We start from the raw sequence: 15,607 nt of genomic DNA, 5'->3' as shown, positions 1-15,607 counted from the left end.
CAAACTAAACGAAGCAACCCTGACTTGGAAGACTAAACCAGAAGAAAACAGGTTAATGGTAAACTTGAATGTAACATTAAATGAAATTGCCTTTTTCCCTCCACTTTATGATTATTCTACTTTCTTGTCTCAAGGTCATGAACAATAATCTCCCTCACCTATCAAACTAAGCCATGTAAATAGTGGTATTTTTTTTTAATTGGGGAAGAATATACAGGTCAAAAGGTTAACAATTAGCTCCTTGACTCCTTAACAGACTCTAACCTAGTGCACACTGAATAAACAGAAAAACTACCTGTTCAAAGCCAACAATGTAAGTTTTTTCTGTCCCTGTTAAAGGTCCAAATTTGGAATATAAATATTCACAATAAACCTGATTAACTCACAAAGTTATCACTTACACAAACCTGAAGGATATTTAAGACATTACAACCCTACACATTACTGGGCCTTCTGTCTTTATTTCCATCTACAAAATTTACAACATTCCTTTTAAAAGGCAATACACTCAAGCTTTTCCATAAAACAAACAAGGGAGGATGGAATAACAAAAAACATTACCATTTGGGCTCTCTGTATTTTATTTCTCTACCTTTAAGCCAGAAAAGGAATCAAAGTGTCAATGTTACATAAATAACAGCAACAGTTGGAGGTCTTCCAATGAAGGGAAGCACTGTAAGGAAAGCCAAGCAGTTTGACTTGAATTAACACAGCTCCACCTCAAACACCTGACAGAGTACTGTCTCCAACAATGCAGAATATAATAAATCACGGGCAAAGAAGTCTTCATCTGTATATCATTTTATCAGGTACCACAGTCTAAATAAAGTCATAATCTGAAACTTTATTCCACTGGCAGGACCCTTTGGAACCCAAAGACAGAAAACTTCAACTGAGATCCAGAGTAATCTAAAATATGTAGTAACTACTGCTTTCCATTTGAATGCCTCTTATAAACCAGGCATGGGAGGAAATGTAAACTCCCATTTTAGAAATAAACAGGTGTAGGGGCACCTGGGCGGCTCAGCCCATTCATGCTGGACTCTTGATTTCAGCTCAGGTCATGTCTCAGGTCCTAAGACCAAGCCCTGCACCCAGGTGCTTGACATTCTCTCTCCAATTCTCCCTCTGCCCCTCCCCCATCCACATTCTGTCTTTCTCTAAAACAAATCTTTATAAAAAGAAGAAATAATAATAATTTTAAAAAGCAGGTTCAGAGGTGCCTGGGTGACTCAGCTGGTTAAGTGCCCAACTCCTAACTTCAACTCAGGTCATGATCTCAGGGTTGTGAAACTGAGCCCCACAATGGGCATGGAACCTGCATTAACATTCTCCCTCTCCCCTTCCCACCACCCCACACCTTTCACTGTGCAAAAGAAAAGAAGAAGGAAGGAAGGAGGGAGAGGAAAGGAAAGGAAGAAGCGGTGGAGGGAGGAAGGAAAGGGAGAAAGAGGTTCAGCGGTTAAATGACCTGCCAAAGACCAAAGGACTACTAAATGATGGAGGCCAAATTTGAAACCTAGTATGTTTAGGATTCAAAACCTAAATAGGTTATTTTCACTAATTCAACACTATTTCCCTAATTCTGCACATTAATTCAATTAACAGCCTACCATAAATACTACAATGAAATGGGTTGCTTTAAATGTGGAGGCAAGGGGCGCCTGGGTGGCTCAGTGGGTTAAAGCCTCTGCCTTCGGCTCAGGTCATGATCTCAGGGTCTCGGGGCAGAGCCCCTCAAGGGCTCCCTGCTCAGTGGGGAGTCAGCTTCTCCCTCTCCGCCCTCACCACCCCCCACAATGGCTTGTGCTCTCTCAAGTAAGACTAAAAAAAGAAAAGAAAAAAAAAAAAGATGGGAGACCAACTCCAAAGCAGATGGTTATTTGTATTCAATCTATATAGTCAAAAATACACAGAATGCTTTATCACTTTAAAGTACTGATAAAGATAGGTTCATGCTCTGCCTACAGTGTGTGATTTAAGAATACAGAACAAACAGGGCACCTGGGTGGCTCAGTTGGTTAAGCAACTGCCTTTGGCTCAGGCCATGATCCTGGAGACCAAGGACGGAGACCAAGGACAGAGACCTGCGCCTCGGGCTACCTGATCAGCAGGGAGTCTACTTCTCCCTCTGACCCTCCTCCACCTCATGCCTTCTCCCTCTATCAAATAAATAAATATCTTAAAAAAAAAAAAACAAAAACAGAACAAACAAAAAAATTAGTGGGTTACCTGAGAGACTAGGACATAAAGATGTCAATACAGGAAAAACTACTCTAAACATATTCCTAACACATAATGCCCAAACCCAAGTAAACTATGATCAAAAGAACCACTGGGAATTAAGACCTCTGATCCAGGTCCACAAGGATCTAAGTGAGCAAACCTTGAACTTTCCCTGAGTCTGAGATGGGAACATTCACTTTGCTATCTAGATGAGAACCCTAGATTCACCAAAACTAGATAACCACTCTGGCAATGCACACTGTACTTGAGCAACTGAGGCAATCTACACTGGGTGTCACTTATATACTGACCCAGCCCTAACCAACACCAATTCAGGAGCTCACACTCACCCAGCAAGACACACCAGAAACAGGAAGTACAGGTCAAAAGTCCTCATTAAAAAATAAGAATTCCTAGCAGCAAAAAATAAAAATAGAGTAAAGAGTAGCAGCACTGCAATAAACAAACACATTGTCTCCACTGACAGCAAAGAGAAAGAATTCATATTAGTCAGGCACCCAGCATTTTATAAAATAACTCTTTTCACCCTCATAGTAACCCTGAGAAAACACTAACTGGTGCTTTAGTTATTAATCCTCACAAGAACACTCTGATGCAAGTACTATTTATATTCCCATTTTACAGATGAAGAAACTGAAGGTTAATAAACTGTCCATGGCTGTTGCTATCCCAATTGGAGAGATGGCAAAATCCAGGTTTAAGAGAGGTGAAGTAACCTCCACATTTGGTCACCTCACCCCAAAGCTGGAGTTCTTTCCAACTATCCTCTGTGCCCCCTCCATTAAAAATGAGAAATTCTCTGGGGCACCTGGGTGGCTCAGGTTAAGCCTCTGCCTTTAGCCCAGGTCATGATCTCAGGGTCCTGGGATCGAGCCCCACAACTGGCTCTCTGCTCAGCAGGGAGCCTGCTCCCCCCCCCCCCCCCCGCTGCTCTGCCTACTTGTGATCTCTCCCAGTCAAATTTAAAAAAAAAAAAAAGAGAGAGAGAGAGAGAGAATGAAATTCTCAATCCCTCCGCTACCGATTTCTGTAGCTGTTTCAGAAACCATACCCTCCCCCCAACAAAGATAAAAAGCCAATAGGAATTTTCATAAGAAAACATCTCAAAAAGCTACTACACTGTGAAAGCTACTAAGCTGTGGAATGATACATGCACTATTACAGAATGTCATTCAGTTGTAAGGTTGGGGACAGGGACTATCTAGAGATCCTTAGCACAGCACCTACGAGATATGTAACAGGCATTCCGCGGTCTGTTGAAGTAATAACATCTTCTGACCAGTTAGAAATTCAATTTTTTAACAAAAATAACTTATCCATTCATTTTTAACAGGGTTGCTTTCTTAAAATTTATAGCACATTAATGAGATACCTAAATTGAGAAATGGCCATTAGTGTATTAGTCATAACTTCAGAAAAATTCCAAGTGTTCACTTTTCCAAGCAGATTAAAATGTTTCAGCTAATAAAAACCTGTCAGAGAAATCCAGGAGGCCAGAAAGTATAAAAAGAAAAGAAAAAAGTGGCCAAAATAAAGGCATTTAAGATGTGACACATATAAATTAGATCATTCTAAGTGTAACCTGGTATTTAACCCTAAAACCCTCACATCAGATAACCCAGTATTTTCTATAGATGAAAACATCACCACTAATGTAAAAAAAGCTTGTCCACCATAGCAACTGTTGCTAAGTAGGCGTCTCATATCTAAGGCTAAAAGACACAGGATTTGTAGAAACCAGTGAAATACCACTCCCAGCGTGATTGTGAATTCTTCCACTGTAAACTTTTAAAGACTCAACCCGTGATTTCTATGTTGGGGGGAAAACATGTATTGGTCAGCAACCAGGTCTGCTGAAACCTACCCCTGAGAATACCAAAAAAAAATTTTTTTTAAACCACCAATTATCTATAGCCCAATGTAAATATATCCTTTGTTACAATGACAACAGTTCCTTTTCCTTAATCCTGGAGTAATTTCTTTGTCTGAAAGGCTAGCTGGCCCAGATTTCTAAGCAACAACTAAATGATATACCACTTTTGAAATTACTAATTTTAGGAGTTCAAAGATATTTAGGTGTACAAACGCACTAATTTTCTTGGGAAACAAACTTGGCCTAGATCATCCAATGAATTGTGATATAAAAGATCAAATCCATTTCTCATTTTTTAAAAAAGATTTTATTTTTAAGTAATCTATACCCAACCTGGGGCTGAAACTCACAACCCTGTAATTAAGAGCTGCAAGCTCCCCTGACTGAGCCAGCCAGATGCCCCAATCAGTTTCTCATTTTAAATCAAACATCACAAACATTATTATTACCTTAAAGTGCTAAGACCTTACCTTACACCTAACCCAATGCCAAGTCCCATCATGTGTCAGTTTCTGAACTAATACAAATTGACTGTATTATGCAGAGGTTGTCATAGAGTTGCCAAAACAATTACCATAAATGTTGTAACAGTTAACATCTATCTCTGGAGCACTTCATATGGTTGCTAAATATGTTACATTCACTGTGGCAATTCTCACAATGACTCCATGAGGAAAGTGAGGCACAGAGAGAGAATCTGTCCAAGGTAAAACCTAGAAAAAGGGCAAGGCAGGGGTACACAGGGAATATGGTTCAAAAGCCATGTATCTCCATTGCCTGGACCAGGATTCTAGGCCAGCTCTAGGGCTGATACTTGCTTGAGCCACTTAACCTTCATGTGGCCCAATTTCCTTTATTCTAAACCCTACAGTCAAACACATAGTCTCAAAAGTCCTTCATACCCTGAAATGTTCTAATTTTATAATCATCTTTCTATTCAGGTAACGAACTCAAAAAAATTGGGACTTCTTTCCTCCAACTTCTGAAGTCCTCACTGAAGTTGAGAGTCCACATTTTATCAATCTAATCAATAGGATACCACTGCCAAACAAAAACAAACAGCCTTTCTTAAGAGCTAGAGCACTCCATTCTGCAATTATAATTCCCCAATCTGACACCAATGATAACGATCATGACAAATGACAAATGATAACCTCAAATGATAATGACAGGGAGAAAAGACCTTACCATTATGGGTTGGGGTAGATGTAAAAAGAACGGACTACTGTACACGGGTGGTTATCAATTCACAAAAAAGGACCACCCATTTCCATCTCCTCTAAAAAACTGGAAATAAGTCTTTAAAGGGCTCTAATATAAACTTACTCCTTCATTCAACCAATAAAAGGTAATGAAGAAATTATGTCACTAATCCAAGATATTTATTATAAGCATGGAAAAATCACCAATTTATAGGATAAATCCTACCAAAATGGGTTAGAGCTCTAGAATCTACATTTTACCAAGCTAGTCATCTAACCAATTCAAATTGCATTTAAGGACAATGACAGGATATTTAAACACCAAAGAAAAAAGGCATAGGTTCCACTTAATGCAATTACTATACGAAGTCTTCTAGGACCAAAAAGCTTCGCAAAATAATCCTTGGTACTTTTGTTCTCTAGAAAACCCCCCCAAATTCTTAAATAAAATCACCCCCCCGTTAGTTTTCTACTGTTGCTATAACAAATTACCACAAATATAAAACAACACAAATTTATTATCTCACAGTTTCTATAGGCCAGAAGTCAGGTGGGCTTGGCTGGGTCTTATACTTAGGGTCCTACAAGACCAAAATCAAGATGTCCACTTTGCTCTGTTCCTTGTTGGAAAACTCCAGGGGAAAATCTGCTTCCAAGCTCATTTAGATTGTTAGGTAAGTTTAGTTTCTTATGGTTGTATGACTGATGCCCCCATTTCCTTGCTGGCTGTCAGGCAGGGCTGCCCACATGCTTTCCATGAGGTCCCCTCCAGTAATGGTAGGCTGAGTCCCTCTCATGTTTTGAATCTCCAACTTGTTCTGCCCATCTCTCTGACTCCAGCTGGAGAAAGTTCTCTGCCTTCATGCTAGATTGGACCCACTCAGGAAATCCAGGGTAATCTTCCTATCTTAAGATACTTAAACCATAATTATATTTGTAAAGTTCCTTTTGCCACATAATGTTAATATATTCAGATTCCAGGGATTAGGGGAGGGGGACAGGGTATCATTTATTCTACCACAGCCCACCCTCTGACCTCCAGAGATTCACATCTCTCCCAAACGCAAAATACATTCCTCCCACATTCTGAGGTCTCATTCCATTATAGGATTAACTCGGAAGTCCAAAAAACTCACCTAAACCTGATCAATTAAAAAGTCCCAAATCTCATCTTTTAAATCAGGTGTGGATGAGGCCCTGGGCATAATACAATTAAGTACAACTCATGAGGCACAATTCCTGAAAACAAAAAAATTATCTGCTCCCAATATACAATGGTGGGACAGGTACAGGGCAACAGTTAAAGACATTCCAGTTCCAGCAAGAAAAATGGAAGACAAAACAGATCCACTGGTCCAAAGCAGTTTCAAAATCTGGGCAAACTTTGCTCCTTTTCAAAGTTAAGGGGAAAATCCTCTGTAGCTTTCAGCTCCACTTCTCTGCGTGCTTGGTTCCACCCTCCGAGTCATCCACTTTTATTAATGAAAAGCAGTATACTCACACCTGTGCTTTATCAGTCTGTTTCCTGCCTAGAACTTGGGGGTTTTAACAGCCTTCTTTAACTTTCTACCATCTTTTTCAATCCAAGCTGGCATTGTTTCTGATAGTATAAAATCCTCAAGGACCTCAGTGGCTTTCTATAAATTTCACAGGAGTTCACTCCATTAGTCAGACTCACATCCACAAACACACCAGACTGCACCTTCAACACTCTGCTTGGAAATCTCCTCTGCTGGATAGCCAGGTTCATCATTTACCAGTTCTCTTTTCCACATAACCAAAGGATACAATTCTAAACTTTTTTGGCCACTATGTAGCAAAGATCTTCTTTCTTCTTTCCTCCAGTTTCCAAAGCCTACCTCATTGCCACCTGAGCCCTAGTTTGCAGTCAACACCCGTATTTCCACAATCTCTTCTAGGCCTTTTCTATCATACGCCTCAACATTTTTCTGGCTTTCATCCACTTCCACGTTTTTAGGTAACAGTACCTCACTCTAGGTACCAAAAATCTGTACTAGTGTTCTACTGCTGCCATAACAAATTACAACCAACAGGAGTGGCTTAAAACAATAGAAATTTGTTACAGTTTCTGTAGGTCAGAAGTTAGTTGGATGTGGCTATGTCTTCTGCTTAGGGTCCCACAAAGCTAAAAATTAATTCCCTGCTAGAAACTCTGGGCAAGAATCCACTTCCAAGGGGGCACCTGGGTGGCTCAGTCGGTTAAGTGGCTGCCTCCAGCTCAGGTCACGGTCCCAGAGTCCTGGGATCGAGCCCCACATTGGGCTCCTTGATCAGTGGAGAGCCTGCTTCTCCCTCTGCCTCATGCTCTGCCTACTTGTGCTCTCTGTGAATAAATAAATAAATAAACTCTTTAAAAGGGAAGAAACAGGGGGTAAAAAAAAAAAAAATCCACTTCCAAGCTCATTCAGGTTGTTGGTCAATTTCTCATGGTTGTAGGACTGAGGTCTCCATTTCCTTGCTGGTTGTCAGCTAGGGCTGGTCTTTGCTACTAGAGGCTGCCCGTATTCCTTCTCATGTTTCCCTGTGGCCCCCTCTAGCAACAGCAAATGGAATCCCTCTCATGATTGGAATCTCTGATTTCACCCTTTTGCCCTCTCTTGACTCCCAGGTGGAGAGAGTTCTCTGCTTTTAAGGCCTCATGTGATTAGGCTGGGCCTACCCATGAAATGAAGAATAGTCTTCCTATTTTAAGATTCCTAACCCTAATTAGACCTGTAAAGTCCCTTTTACCATGTAACATATTTATAGAACCTGGGAATTAAAGTACGGACATCTTTTTGGAGAGGGGTGGCATTCTGTCTACTATAAACACAAACCCCATGTAAGGCTTTAAACTCCGTTCCTGAAGAAAATTCCCCCTCTCCCCTGTCAAGTAAAGGTGTCTGTTCTGAGTAAAATCAAAGATTCACCATGTAAGAGTGGCTAGGCAACAGGAGAACTAAAAATACACTGTGGGAAAGAAGCCGCCACTTGTTTCATCCCCAGACAGCAAGGCAATAAACCCTTTACATAGAAATAACCCAATGTTCCCCTTAAATATATGCTTCTCTTCCTTACTTTATTCCATACAAGAGAACATAACTGGGCATGTTTTTGTTTTAACAGAAGTTGTAACTTTGTAATCAGTTGATAAATCAATCTGAGCAAACTTGAAATCTTTTCATTCTTTCTTGAAATCATGCACCCTCCCCCAATGGCACATGAAAGGAAGTATTTCAAAGTCACAGAAGGGTAAACCTGTCCAGATAAAACAGCAGGTGAAGTTTTTCTAAATGACTTGGGAAAGATTGAGTTATTGGTACTAGTCTTTCAGTCAAAGGTCCACCAAGCCAATTAAGTCAACTAACTTACAACAAAAGAAAAAACTGCAACAATTACTACAAAAGTAACATTCTGAAGTCTTGCCTACTGTTAAATTGCTGACCACAAATTTTACCTAGAACAGAGAAAGCCCAAATATACCGCTAGTCCCTTTAATCTATCAAGCACTTACTACCTGTCAGGCACTGTGGTAAACGCTTGACAAAAATTATCTTATTTATTGCTCACCATAACTGTATGATCCAGGAAATACTACCCCCACTTTACAGATAGGGAAACCAAGGATTACAAAGATTAGGGCACACAGCTAAGCAGTAATGGCACTGATATTTGAGAACCCAAGCACTCTGGTTCTTTACCACTAGCCTGTATTGCCACTCCTTAGATGTAATGCAGTCTCCCAACTCCTAGAAAAATCGTCCCTTTCTAGTCTTCTTTTCTTGTCCTCTCCCCATGCCCTTCTCATAGAACTCAGTAGGAAAGGTAATCAAGTCTTTCCAAATTAATTTACCACCTTCTTTTCAGAACTCTTCCCTTCCCACAATAGCAAAAGTCAAGAAGCGACTTCTTCCGACCCTGACTTTGCTTTCCAAAAACAAACTACTGAAGCTCCACCCATCACTTGCCTAGACTATTAACGTTCCAACGCTGCAAAATAATAACAAAATGACCAAAACGAAAATAAAAAAGTCGTACTCTTTCAAAAGGTCACAAACTTAACATGTATACTGTTGGCCAAGCTTTCATTCTACATACCTCTCTTCCACCTAGGCTCCCAACTAACCTTTAACTCCAACTCCACCCATTCTGCCCCACTTCGTGGTCCCCTCCCCCTTTCTCCCCAGAGACCTCGCCCGGGGTTCCCTCCCCTCTGCACCCCAGTCTGCAGGTGGGAAGCCCAGCCTGGCCCAGAGGGACCCTTAGAAGGCCCCTACTCCAGCAGCTCCGCTCCGCGGGAGGGTTCACCCCACCCTACCCAGCAGGCACCACTCCCCTAGGCACCCTCCTCCAGCATCCCCTAGTGGCCCCACCCCTCAAGCTCCCTTCCCCCTCCAGCAACCCCCTCTTCCAAGTTGCCCCCCTAGTCCCCGCCCCAGTCCAGCCCTCTCCCCAGCAATTAGCGGGAGTCCCGAAAGCCAGTTCCCACCCTCACATCAGCCTCTGCCCCCTAAGCCTCGCTCCCCGTCCTGGAGGGTGGCCCCAGGCCTCCCCGATGGGCTGCAGGGGCCTCGGCTGATGTGTGTGTGGGGAGGGGGGGGCAGGGGAAGGCGACGGGCCGCTCCGGAGTCCGCTGGGAGCGCGAGGGGAGACCGCGCCCCGTTGTCCTATCCTGGGCCCACCTCCACACCCAACGACCTCGCCTGGCGGCTCCCACCGTACCTGTGGTGGAAGCGGCAGCGGCGGTGGCCGCTCTCCCCTCTCCTCACACAGACAATATGGCGGCGGCGGAGGAGGAGACACACGGCTCGGCCGCCAGCCGCAGGGACCAGAGCGAGGCTGCGGCCGCCGCTGCCGGAAGCGGAAACCCCCTCCTACCAGGAGGGGGGGCGGGAACTCTTCCGACTCCACCACCAGCGGAATCCGCCTGAGTGCGGCCATGCTGGGACATGCTATTTTATCTCTGCAGTTGTGGTTCCGAAGTGGGGGACAAAATGGAAGACATTCTCAATGTAAAGCATAATAAAGAGATTTGCAATAATTAAGCGCATTTTATTTCACTACTTGTGAAGAACTGACGAGGTAAAGAAGAAGAACCTCCCGTAGGTGTACAATTGGTTTGTCCCAAGCTAAGATGGCGGTCCCTATGTTTCCTGCGCTTCACCCAGCTGACGAGTCGACAAGCCGGCAGGCCTTTCTTGAAGCATGCGCGACCCGCAGGGCTGTTCAGCAAAGCATTTTGGGAGTTGTAGTCTCTTGCTCGGACCCCTCGACTAGGGTTAGGGTTCTAGCAGCACATTTGCTCTGCTCAAACTTTGAGTTCGTGACAAACGAACGAAAACAGTGGAACCCTCGGAGTGGTGCGACGCTGGAGTCGAGGGAGTGATGATCCAAGCCCTATAGAGACTTGAGACCCAATTCCTGCCTCCTGCAGGAGTCCTATTTAGAACTGCCCATTAAAATAAAGGCTTTTCTTCCCGTCGATTTGCCCTTCCTCCCCCTCCCCCGGCCCAGATAACCTCCCCAAAGCAGCCACGGGGCACTTTTTATCTTGCAAACCTGATCATGGTGTCCTCATGGATAAAAATCTTCCAAGGCTCTCCTTTGTGCACCAAAGATAGCCTAAATTCTTCTCTTCACATCCAAATTCCTAGATAAATTGGACAGCCCACTCACTCCCCTTTCTAGCCTCCTATTGTGCCCCTCCCCTGTCATATTTCTGACGCTTCTACCCACTAAAACTGCCAGCTATTCCCGGAGCTTATCTGTGTTGCCTCCCTCCCTTTGTCGCTGGCGGTTACTTCTGTTACTGTTATCCCCTGAACTAGCTAACTTCCGTATGTCCATTGGATTAATTCAGGGATCTGGGGTTCTTCCCTGCCTTGAGCTTCCCCAGACGTTTGCACCATCATTCAGAAGCCTGACTGTTCCCTAACCTGCCTCCTCCATCAGACTCTGAGACCCCAGTCGACAGGGCTGGGTCTGATGATCACTGTCCTCTCTGCAGGCCCTGCAAAAAACTGGTGTGTTACTGAGAGGAATTCAAGTATTAGCCTCACCTCCAGTGGGGCAGGGGTGTGAGGGCTGGAACAAGGGTGAGGAGGCTGGGTTATTTTGGTACCAGCTATTATCCCTGTGCTGCCTCAGAATAGCTGCCTGGCCCAGGAATGGGCCCTCCCACCCTCTCCAGCCCTCCTTTCACAGTTTGTCAGCTCACTGGCACCTCTGCTCCCAGAGGAGAGACAATCACCTCCCCTATAGAATGGGGATGGGCGCAACTGCAGACATGCAGCAATGATCGCCAGGAGGTGACCGTAACCTTTTCTGGGCTTATCTGCCAGACAGGTCTGCAGCATTTGACCCCAGGGGCTGAGAATCTACATTAATGGCTTTCTGGGTGCTGGAAGGTGGGTCGATCCTCTTCTCTAGGCCTGTTTCTCCACCTGTGAACTGAGAAGTTTCAACAAAATGATCCCAAAGTTTTCATGAAGACCTTCTTAAGGAAATGACTGGCCTTCCACTTGGCTCATGGATCTTGTCTGTTTGTCTATCTGTTGAGCCAGCTGTCATGGATCCTTTGTTCATATCTATTCAGTTCACAGCTATTAGTTACTTGCTATGAGCCAGACACAGTGCTAAGTGCTGGGGTTGGGGTATGAGAAAGACAGACACCAATTCCCGTGTGGAGCTCACTTTCTAAAGTGAGAAACAAATAATACATGGGTAAGCAAAGAAATAAACAACATAGTTTCCAGTAGCAGTGAATGCTATGAAGGAAAAAGATAAGTAGCTATGGAAAAGACTAAAAGGGGGAGCTCTTTAGCTTGAGTGGTTTAGAAGTTCCCTCTGAGAAGGGAGCAGTGAGTACAAAGGTCCCGAGACAGGGAAGAGGTGGGTAAGTTTGAAAAGGAGACCGAGGTGGCTGAACCACTGTGAGTGAGGGGGAGAGGGTAAGGAATCCGATGGGAGAAGTGGGCAGGGAGCTCAGGCCACGGTAAGGAGTCTGGGATTTCATGTGAGAAGAGTGGGGATATTGCCCAAGGCTTAGCCCTCCCGCCTTCCTGTGGTCTCAGCCCCTCTTACAATGTCAATTCTTCATTCTTCCACCCAGTTCTAGCGTCCATCCATGACCTCATTCAGAGAGTTCACACAGGCATACACATATAATCCTTCCCATTAAAGAGGACAGAAATGAGCCCCAATCCCTGCCATCTCCCTGGCTGCCTGGTATAGATCTCTTGTCCCAAGAAGCTCCCATTCTCCAATGTTCACCCAGTTAGGGAGGGTCCAAAAGATCAGCTCAGTTTTCTTTATTACTTCTTCTTCCTGACACCCCACATGACAACTCTCAGTTGAGACTTCCTTCAAACAACAGTAGCAGTGATCCCATTTAAGAGCTAAAGCACTTGCCCTGGGCCTCACAGTGAATGTTCACCATCTCATTTAACCCTGACATCAGCCTGATGAGGTAGGAACTAAAAGTAGCCTACTGCACAGACGAGGAAACCGAGACTAAGAGAGATTATGAGATATGACCCAGGGGACATGCAGTGACAGACCTTGCATTCCAACCTGGGTCATCCTCTCTGTGCCAAACTCAAATGTATCCGCTTTCTACTGCTGCTTAACAAAACACCCCAAGTACAGAGGGGCTTAAACCAACAATTATTTATTTGTTTCTGCTTGTGTGGATTGGTGGTTTGGACATGTCTCAGCTAGGACAGTTTTCCTCTGCGGTGCACGATCTTACTCCCACATCTGTGGTCAGTGAGCACGATGGCAAGCTGACTGGCTTCATTTACATGTCTGTCAGCTGCCTGGGTCTGTTGGCTTGAGTGCCTGGATTCTCCCTCACGTGGCTGCTTCAGCAGCTAGCTCAGGCTTCCTCGCATGATGGCCTCCAAAAGGCAAGGAACAAAAGCAGCAAGGCCTCTCAAGGCCTAGGCTCAAAAGGGCTGGCACATCCCTCTCACTGCGTTTTATTGAGCAAAGCCTGTCCCATGGCCAGCTCAGGTTTAAGGAGGTTAGAAGGAGCGTTCATCTTTTGAAGAGAAAAACACCAAAGTCATCCTGCGAAGAGTCGTGTGTACCAGGATGGCCAGAATTGTTGTGGCTGACTTTGAGAACGCACCACACGAAGTGATCATATGTCTGGACCTGGTTAGATAAGTTATCATGTAGCTAAACGTGGAGCTGTGAACTACCAGAGCTAATATTTTGGGAGCACTTAGTATTCATCAGAGTCTATGCACGAGGCCTTATGTGCATGAGCTCTTTTAATCCTCTTGACAGCCCTTGGTGGCAACGACATTTTTATCCCCATTCAGAGATGAAGCCCACCCAAGATTCAGAGAGGTTAAACAACCTGCACAGGGTCACACAGCTAGTCAGTGGCAAAGTTGTTAAAAAGAATGACAATATACTATCCTGTCGTGGAAAGCTGGCTCTGTCACACTGTTATGTGATGAAAAGCAAGAGATGAAACAAAAGTTTGGTCAGAACACATTTAAAAACACATTTAAAAGTGGGTAAGATGTATATGAGTTACAGAGTTTTAGACAAAGTTCAGGAAGGATTTACCACAGACTATTAATGGAGCTTATCTCAGAAGAGAGGAAGAGGAGGCAACTTGACTTGAAACACTTCCGTCTGCATTGTGCAAATTTTTTATGTTTGAATTTTTTGGGGGGTAACAAACATGAATCCTTATTTCAACCCTCCACAAAGGAAAAAGATTTTTTAAAATGTCCTTTCGTTGGACTCTCACCTCTGTCTTCTTCTATTTGGTTCTTACGTTTACTGTTTCTCCCCCCTTTTCTTGACACTGCTCTGGTCCCTCCTTTATCAGTTCTGGCCTGAAGTTTTGTAACTACCTCCGGCAGCCCCTCCCCTCTCCCTCTCCCATGCATCCTGCACACACACACACACACACACACACACACACTGCCACTAGAGGAAAGTTTATTAACCACTATGTTCCTCTCTTGCTCAAGAGTTTTCAGTGGCATTTCATTGCCTTCATGGAAAGTCCAAATCCCTTGGCTTGGTGTCCATGACATTTGTAAATTTGATTCTAACTTGATTGGATTCCAGCTCTGTAGCATAACTAATAGCATAACCTTGGACCACTTATTTGATCTTTCTGAGCCCTAGTTTACTCGTCTGCTTAAGAAAAAAAGAAAGAGGGTGCCTGGGTGGCTCAGTCAGTTAAGCATCTGACCAGCTTGGGTCAAGATCTTGGGGTCCTGGGATCAAGCCCTCCTTGGCTTCTCCCTCTTCCTCTCCCTCCCCCGCCAACCACCTGCTGGTGCACTTTCTCTCTCTCTCTCTCTCAGACAGAAAAATAAAATTTTTCAGAAGGGAAGAAAGAGAGAAAGGAAGAAAGAAAGGAAGGAAGGAATGTAGGAAGGAAGGAAAGAAAGACAAAAAGAAAGGAAGAAAGAAAATAAGAAGGAAGGAAGGAAGGAAAGAGGGCTGGAAGGAAAGAAACAAGAGAGGATGTAGCATGAAAGATCTTGTGGCAGATTAGGTTACTACTCAGTGACTGTCCTGTTCTTCCCCAGCCAGGGCTGATTATATACTCCTTACCTCACTGATCTTAAGCTCTGCCTAGGGGATGTGCTTTGGTGTGAAATGTAGATGAAAGTGACAATGTGTAAATTCCATCCTAAGCCTAAAGAGGTCTCCTGCTTTCAGTATCTTCCTGGGAGTTTCCTCCTCCACCATAAAGATGGGACTGTCATTGGTACACTGCGTCTTTTGAAACAGAGTTCAAGTCGAAGTTTCTGTAGGAAGGTGCAGGTGAAGAAAGTTTTGTGTTTTGGTGTTGAGTTTGTATTCAACTTTAGAATGCATATTTCATGACCTCTATCCCTTTTGTGTGACAGAAGGCTAAACAGCTAGGAGGAGAATGTTCTATGTCTGTTTAGGGAACCTAGAGCTTCCCTCCAAAGCCCCAACATCAAACAGGTTGGTGTCAAAGAGTGGAAGAAACACACAGCAAACATGATGTGGAGCCAAGCCCTTCAGAGCACAGCCGAGATCAGCCAAACCCCAAAAGACTGCAGATGAGAGACGGAGAAATCAATATTTGCTGCTCTAAACCACAGACTTTGGGAGTGGTTTGTTGTGCAACATTATTATAGTAATGGCTAACTGGTAGACCCAGTTCATAGGGCTCTTGTCAGGATGAAATGACTGAAGACAGTAAAATGCTTAAAAATATGCTGGCACCCAGCAAGGGTGCAATCAATGTGAGTCTTTATGATGGGGGTGTAACTGTGAA

General features: G+C 44.0%; 1 protein-coding gene across 2 annotated transcripts in view; it reads right to left on the bottom strand.

Annotated features, from left to right (window-relative positions):
- Positions 1-10,177, bottom strand: part of CSNK2A1 (casein kinase 2 alpha 1) — a 51,463-nt gene extending 41,286 nt beyond the window's left edge. Inside the window, exon 1 of one of the 2 annotated variants that reach the window (XM_059406715.1) lies at positions 10,045-10,177. The gene's annotated coding sequence lies outside the window, so the exon portion shown is untranslated. The remainder of the gene's footprint in view (positions 1-10,044) is intronic. The other variant, XM_059406714.1, reaches the window with a different exon arrangement.
- Positions 10,178-15,607: the final 5,430 nt, after the last annotated feature.

The sequence above is a fragment of the Mustela nigripes genome, chromosome 7 (genome assembly GCF_022355385.1).
Source record: "Mustela nigripes isolate SB6536 chromosome 7, MUSNIG.SB6536, whole genome shotgun sequence".
Lineage (NCBI taxonomy): Eukaryota > Metazoa > Chordata > Mammalia > Carnivora > Mustelidae > Mustela > Mustela nigripes.
The sequence above is the reverse complement of the archived record's forward strand: the minus strand, read 5'-3'. Positions and strand labels throughout refer to the sequence as shown.